We start from the raw sequence: 7,138 nt of genomic DNA on the forward strand, positions 1-7,138 counted from the left end.
AGAAAAGGAGGGGAAGGATTTGGGTGCAGGACGGTGCAGCATGCCACCTATGCCTCCTTACAGCAGCTCCTTGCTGCTCCCAAAAGCAGGGAGGATGCCCTGGAGGACCCCCTGGACCCCCCCTGCAGGGAGGGAGCCTCCCGCTTCCGACCTCCCCCCAGGGTCTGGGCAGCACCGCGGGGCTGCGGCAGGGTGCTGAGGCTCATACTTGAGGTTTCATGCTCTGTTCCTTTCTAATCCCAATTTTCAATTGCTCATAACTTATGTCATTTGGGCTAGAATTTTCCAGACATGAGCCCCCTGAAAAGGTGGCTCTTTCCTTTTCCCTCTTTTTTTTTTTTTTGTAACCAAATGAAAACATCCAGCCAAATGTTCTGGCCGTGTCCATTTTCTTTCTTCTGCATACATTTTTTTTTTTTTTAGTGAGTATACAGCGAACACAGATTTTTCCCATTATGCATTAAATACAGAGAGAGCGTCACCTTTCCTGCTGCGGTGTCAGCGAGGAGAGGGCCCCTGGCCGACCTCTGCGGAGCTGGCAGTGGCAGGGGATGCTGCACCCACACCGAGCTCGGCTTCTCCAGCTCACCCAAACGTTGACCCCCTGTGGGGTTCTTTGGGTGCCTGAGAAACCTGCCCAGAACCCGGGCTGCGACCCGTCACGGAAGGCACCTTTCAGAGCCATGAGTGCTTCTCCTTTATTAATTAATTCTTTGTGGAATTGGAGCGGCAGGGCGGGGGGCTGGCTGCTTTTTAGCTTCAGCCTGGTGTAGGAGCAAGTTCAAACCCCCCCAGATGTCTGAAGGCACTGGTTTCCAAGCAGGGCTGGCAGATAAGCATTTGCAGGGTTGTATTTATGCAGGATGTGTTCGTGCTGCTGCTGCTCATCCTCTCCCCGCCGCAGGGAGCTGGTCCCCCCGGTGAAGGCACCTCATGAGCATCCCTGCTTGGCTCACTGTGGCCAGCGGTGGGGCTGGGCAGCGCCCATCTCCAACCCCGCAGAGGACGGTTCTGCAGCTGCTCCCTGGCAGCAAAGGGGTTAAACCAGTGGGGTTGAACCGGGGGGCCGGGGGGTCCCGTCCGGGGGTGCGGAGCAGGACGGAAGCAGCCCCCCCGTCCCCGCCACCACTCTCCATGATGTCACCTCCCCGCTCTCCCCGCAGAGGCGTTAAACGAGCCCGCGTGCTAATTGGGGCCGCGCAGGTGGGCAGCACCTGGAGGGGCAGGGGGGGGTTACCCTGGGGTGCTGGGGGACCCCAGCCCACGGGGCAGCCCCGCTGCCCGCCCCACCGGCGCCACGTGCCGCCCCCCAGCCACCGCAATGCCCCGAGCAGGCGGCGGGCGAGGGGGATCGCTCTGCAGCTTGGTCTGCTTTGCTTCTCGCTTCCGACACCTGATGGGAATCTGGAGCAGGCGGCGGCTGCAGAAACTCCCCGTTACATTTTCCAGGCGTGAGCGGGTCGCCTGACGGCACAGGGGTCGCGCGGGGCAAGCCCCAGGTGGAGGAGGCATTACTTCCCTGTGCTTTTTTTTTTGTGGCGAGGACAAGCACGGGGCGTCACCGCTGTGCCTTCTCCATCCCCATGCCGGTCCCCATCTGACCTTAGCAGGCTGTCCCCACCCGATGCTGCTGGCGGGTGTGGGATGGCCCCCAAAAGCCCCTTTCCTGCAGCCTCCCCTCCTCCGCAGAGAAGAAACGCGCACAAAGGAGGATCCTGCGTTTCTCCAATTAATGTAATTAAGAGAATTAAACTTTTGGAGAGAGAGAGTTTTTCATTTTCTTTTTATTTGATTAGGGAAATTCCCACTGCGTGCTTTGTGCAAATGAAAGCCAGGCTCCTTTCCATTGTTCGGCGGCCCCGGGAGGACGCCTTACCTTTCAATCTCGCACGCTAATGTGTTTAGAGTTAAAATCCCCCCCGCCCCGGGCAGCCGAAGGAAGGATCCCGAAGCCTTGATTAAAGCACGGCTCCCCAAGCCAGGGTGTGCACGTGGAGCTGACGGCGAGTGCCCCAGTCCTGCGCCCTCACCTGCACAGCTGGCCGAGCCACAGCACCACAGCAGGGGATGTCCTTGAATCCTGGGGCCCCCAGCCTTCCCACCCATTTAATACAGGGAGGTGCCAATAAATGATGCCAAAAAGGAAAAGATTTGGGGTTGGGCACCGGTGGAGAGCTGTCCCGAGCAGCCTGCCCGCGCTGGCTCCGGCGACAGGGAGTTTTCTGTGGCCCCATCAGATGGTTTGCCCCATGATGCTGAAAAGTAATTATTTTTGTCAGCCTGAATATTAAAATCGCTTCTCCATGAGACTGGGTTTAGCTATCAAGGTTACTGAAAAATAAAACACGGGGAAAAGTCTTTGTACAATCCTACGGTGAGGCCACGGGAACTTACACTATCCCACAAGTGCTCAAAAATTACGAGCCAGGTCCCCAAAATGAGATAGGCTTAAAAATCAATAAGAATAAAAAATACATTATGGCTTTTAATTTTTCTTCTGCTTTCTGAGCTTTCTGGGCACACAGGGGATGTGTTACACATTAATGAAAGCTGCTATTCTCATCTAAACACAATTTCAGGTGGTCGTAACTTTGGAAACCACAGGAGACGTCACCAGGTCTGCAGTGCGTAGCGGGACCGGCGATACCCACCTCACCACTGACACGGATGGATGGCAACGGGAACCAGTGTGGAAAGGGAAGAGCCCTGGATGGAGAAGAGCAATCTGAAAATTGGTGCAGAACAGCTCCTCGAGCCCCACTGGGGTTTCTCGGAGTTTCTCGCAGCAGGAAGCACATCTAGAGCCAGCCAAACCATCTCTTTTTTATTTTTTTTTATTTTTTTATTTTTTTCCCAGCAAAAATCTGCTGACCCAGAGCCTGGGTTTTCCAGTTCCTCCCAATCAATGTACTGAGTGGGAGATCCGGGTGTGCTGCCTGGGATGGGGGAAACCGCAGGGTGGCCCCTGCAAACTGGGACCGTCTTCCTCCATCCGTACCCCAGCCAGGCTGGGGCTGGGTCCGGGGATGGCAGAGGGGGGATGCTGCAGAGATGTGAGGCTTGGGGTTCCTGGGGTTTCTTGGGCTTGTTGCCCATCCAGGAAAAACCACGCAGATCCCCCCAGCAGAGGAGCAGAGCTATCTCCATAGCAGAGTGGGAACTGATCCCCATGATCGGGAGCTAAACGTGAGGATTTAAAGCCCGTCAGGCTCCTGGGCTCACAGGGAGCATGCCTGATTATATCATTTTTTGATTAGGTGATGTATTTTTCTCCATTAATTCCTAATTCCCCCAGCTTCTTTGAGGGTCCCCCACAGGAGAGATGCGATGGGGAGGAGGGATGGGTTGGGCAGTGCCACGCTGGCTGGTGACAACAGCCATCAGGACCATGGCATGTAGAGCCAAAGATGCACCTGGAGGTTTCCTCCTGGCCCTCACCACGCTCTGTAATTCACCACCACGGCAGGGACACGCTGGGGACAGTCCCACGGTCCTACTGCTGCTGCACCGAGCATCTGCGGAGGGGAAAACTTCCCAGCATAACGCCCGCAGCCTCTCAAGTAAATAGTCTTTAATGTTTCACTCAAGGGTCGTAGCCTTAATACGTAAAATCTCTTTGGCTTTTTTAATTCCTGGATCGTGCTGTGGAAAGGCCTCCCCAGCTCACCTCCTGGCTTTCCTCCCCCAGCCCGTGCCCCGCGAGGGGCCGCGGCACCAGCTGGGAGGGCTTGGAGATGCCCTGAAGAGGGCAGCAAGGCCACGGCCGTGCACGGGACCACGAGTGGGGTGCCCAGAGGTCCCACAGAGTGGCCTTTGAAGCAAAATGTTGAGTTTTTTTTTTTGTTGGTGGTGGTGTGTGTTGTTTTTTTTTTTTTTTTAAGAGATCAGGAGGGAGAGAAGAGCTTTATAATAAACCCCAAAGCAATACCCATGGATCTTTCTGCTCTATCAGGATTTTGCTCACTGCAAACACCTGTGGTTAGAGGCAGCCCAGCTGCCCTGGTGCTCATCAGCCCCTCAGCCCCCAGCTGTGTCCCCCCCTCCCAGCCCCAGCTGAGCCTTTTTAAGGACCAGGCACGGCCAGCTCGGGTCTTTCCAGTGGCTCTGGGTGTGGGCAGCATCAGGTAAAGGAGTTATTTGGGGGTCTCAGTCTTTTTTTTTGTGCTTGTAGCCTTCAGCTAGGCAGTGTCAGTGCTACTCTGTGGCTGCTCAGCTGATTGCAGGGAGCAAATCCTGAGCTGGGGGCCTCCGAGGCTGGGTGCTCAGCTCCCCGCTCCTGGGGTGCGCACGCCCCGGCCGGGGCTGCCGTGTAAACGTGCAATTACAAGAGCAAGCAATTTTTTCCTTGGAGATCTCCTGGCCTCAAATTAGGGAGGCTGAAGCTCTGTCAGAAGATGACGGATGTCACCGGGAGAGGCACTGACGAGCAGCGGGGAGCGCGGGGTCAGGGCGCTGCAGGTGGGTGAGCAGCGGCGTGGCCACGCTCGCCTCCTGCCCCGGGGGAGGCAGGGAGGAGGTGGTCCTCCCTGGAGGATGGGGATGTGCAAGCTGCGTGCTGCAGCTGGGGTGGGTGAGGGTTTAGGCATGGGAACGGAAAGGCCCAGTAGGTTCCTTATAGCTCAAGCTGGGGAAACACAGCGGTTGCTTGATGTTTTTGGAGAGGAACAGGCCTGGGAGGGGGTGTTTATGAGCTCAAATGGGAGTGATCAGCAGCAATGATGTCCACCTCACAGCTGAGGGTCCTCAAGCATCAAGGTGAGGCTCCTGGTCGGTGTAAACAGCCCTAGAGCTGGTGGTTGGATAGAGGGAAAGGTCTTGCCCTGACCTGAGTGCCTTGGAGGATGTACAAAGGGAGCTCTGTGCGCTGGAGAGGCAGGACAGAGCCTGCAGACAAGCTGGGGGAGGACTAGGCTGAGATCATGTAAACTCTGCAAAGGTAAGGGATGTGAGAGCGAGGCATGAAACGCACGCAGGCAGGCGGCCAACAACAGCTCCACATGTCTGCCTGCAAACGCAGGGGGCTTCAAAGGAGGAGGGGGAGAAGCAGTGTGCCTGGTGGTGCGGCAGCAGTGCTGCGCGTAGCAGGATGCGGGGCTGCGAGGGAAATCCCGTGCTCTTGCTCAGACAAAGGTTTTCCATGCAACGAGGTGCTGGGCTGAGGGTGGCCGGAGCGGGCACTGTTGATATGTGTAATAACCTGCAGCGTCAGCATCTGTGGGGGCCCCAGGAGTCAGCGCCTGGTCCCCTCTTCCTGGAGCCCGGCCAGCCCCGAGCGATGCTTTCCAGTGCATGTGGTCAGGCCGTGTGTCAGGAGGATTAATGATAAAGGCTTCTTGGGGCTTTAAGAGATCTGGGTCTAATTTAAAACCAAAACAACACATAGAAATTTAGGAGGAGGGGAGTTGCTGTCCTGAGGCGAGCATGGGATGCAGCTCATCACGGATCCTATCTTGCAGTAACATGTGCCAGGACCTTCAGAGAAGGTACAAGCAAACACCTGGTACACAGGAAAAACCCAGCCTCCCAGGGGTGCTTTCTTCTTTGTCTTTTGCTATTAGTCATTAGCTCATGCTCCGAAGCACATGGCCTTATCTCCCCTCTAGGCATCTTCCTTTTATCTACCTTGACTCATGGAGCTGCAGAAACTTTTATTAGCCACATAAATGTCGGATCTTCTTTAAAATCTTACAAAACTCTCTGCCTCGCCGTATCTTACGGTGATGAGTTCCACACATTAATCACGGGTTGGTGTAAAAATGAGTTTCTCACCCGTTTTCTGCCTTCGGATTCAGCCGTGGCCACAAAGCATCCCCGCGTGCCGCTGCACCCGTGAGCATCCAGCCCTGATGCGGAGCCAGCTGGGTGCCGAGGGAAGCTTCAGCTTTGCCTGGTGTCTTCTAGTGATGAGCTTCAGTAGCTTGACAGTGAGCCTCCTTGTGCAAAAAGTCCTTGACTTCCTTGCTGGGAAGAGGGCTCGCAGGGCGGCGTGCAGCGGGGATGGGGAGCTGAGGCTGAAGGTGGCCCCCGGGGCAAGGGCTTGGGGCTGCGCCAGGCGGTGGGAGGTGGGCGTTTGGGAAAGGGCCGCAGGGCACAGCCGAGGGCTGGAGGAAGTGTGGAACAGGGGAGCGTTTGTCTTGATTTAATTTGACACTTAGACTGGAAGGAGTGATTTGTAACTGTGTACATTTAAAAAAAAAAAATCCTCCTCAAGACAGGGAAGTGGAGGCAATAGCAGGTTTTGGTGCCAGATCAGATAAAACCATGTGGGTAATGCCTCTGCCTTCCTCCTTTTTATCCAGCTTTGTCTCCAGGCTCCTAAAAAAAAAAAAAAATCCTGATGGCTCAAAATCTCTCCAGCACCTCTGTTGCAGTAAGGCGCCTGAACCCCACGGGACAGGAGCTGCTGCATTGACTCAGTCTGGCGCAGGGCTCCCTGGCCTCTCCATCGTGCACCCAAGGGCAGTTTGGTGGCCTGGCCACCTCTGAACACCGTGCTGTGTGTGGTGAGGCCGTGCAGTGCGGGGAAGGAGGCAGGAGGCACGTCCCAGCCACGTGGAGGTGGCACATGTCGTGGGTGTGGGGTGAGCCTGAGTCAGGCCCTTGGTGGGCACCAGGGTGGCCAGGGGAGAGCACAGGGGCTCAGGGAAGTGTTGGTTGGGATTAATGTGTTTTGGCACAGACCCCAAGCCTTTCCTGCCCATGCATGGATGGGAATTGAATTTCCAACAGGAACAATTGTGGGACCCCTATCTGCAAGCCAGAGAGGAGAGCTAGGGATTTTTACCACGTGATTCACAGTTGTTCCTTTCATTTAAACAATGAAAAGAAGGAAAAATCAACCGCTGACAACCCTCGGCTCTGCCACGTGGCTGAGCTCTCCTGGGTGCGATGGGCAGGGTGAGTGGGTGCTGATGTGACCGAAGCTTTGGGGATGGGCGAGGGGACGCTCCCCATCCCCTCCCCAGCTCTGCGCAGAGTGGCGGTGGCTCCTGGGGCTTCGGCCTGGTCCCAGCTGCCCCTGGTGGGTGTTTGCTGGAGCTTTCACAGCCCCCTGGGATGGAAACCAGGCTCCTCGACCAGGGATTTGTTATGCTGAGCCTTTCCTTGCACCAAAGCTGGGGTTTTGCTCAGCGCAGCT

General features: G+C 56.1%; 1 protein-coding gene across 1 annotated transcript in view; it reads left to right on the forward strand.

Annotated features, from left to right (window-relative positions):
• Nucleotides 1-3,793, forward strand: part of SENP5 (SUMO specific peptidase 5) — a 174,902-nt gene extending 171,109 nt beyond the window's left edge. The window contains exon 10 of the transcript XR_013954901.1: nt 2,580-3,793. The gene's annotated coding sequence lies outside the window, so the exon portion shown is untranslated. The remainder of the gene's footprint in view (nt 1-2,579) is intronic.
• Nucleotides 3,794-7,138: the final 3,345 nt, after the last annotated feature.

This window comes from Anser brachyrhynchus (assembly GCF_964034855.1).
Source record: "Anser brachyrhynchus genome assembly, chromosome: 9".
NCBI classification, from domain to species: Eukaryota; Metazoa; Chordata; class Aves; order Anseriformes; family Anatidae; genus Anser; species Anser brachyrhynchus.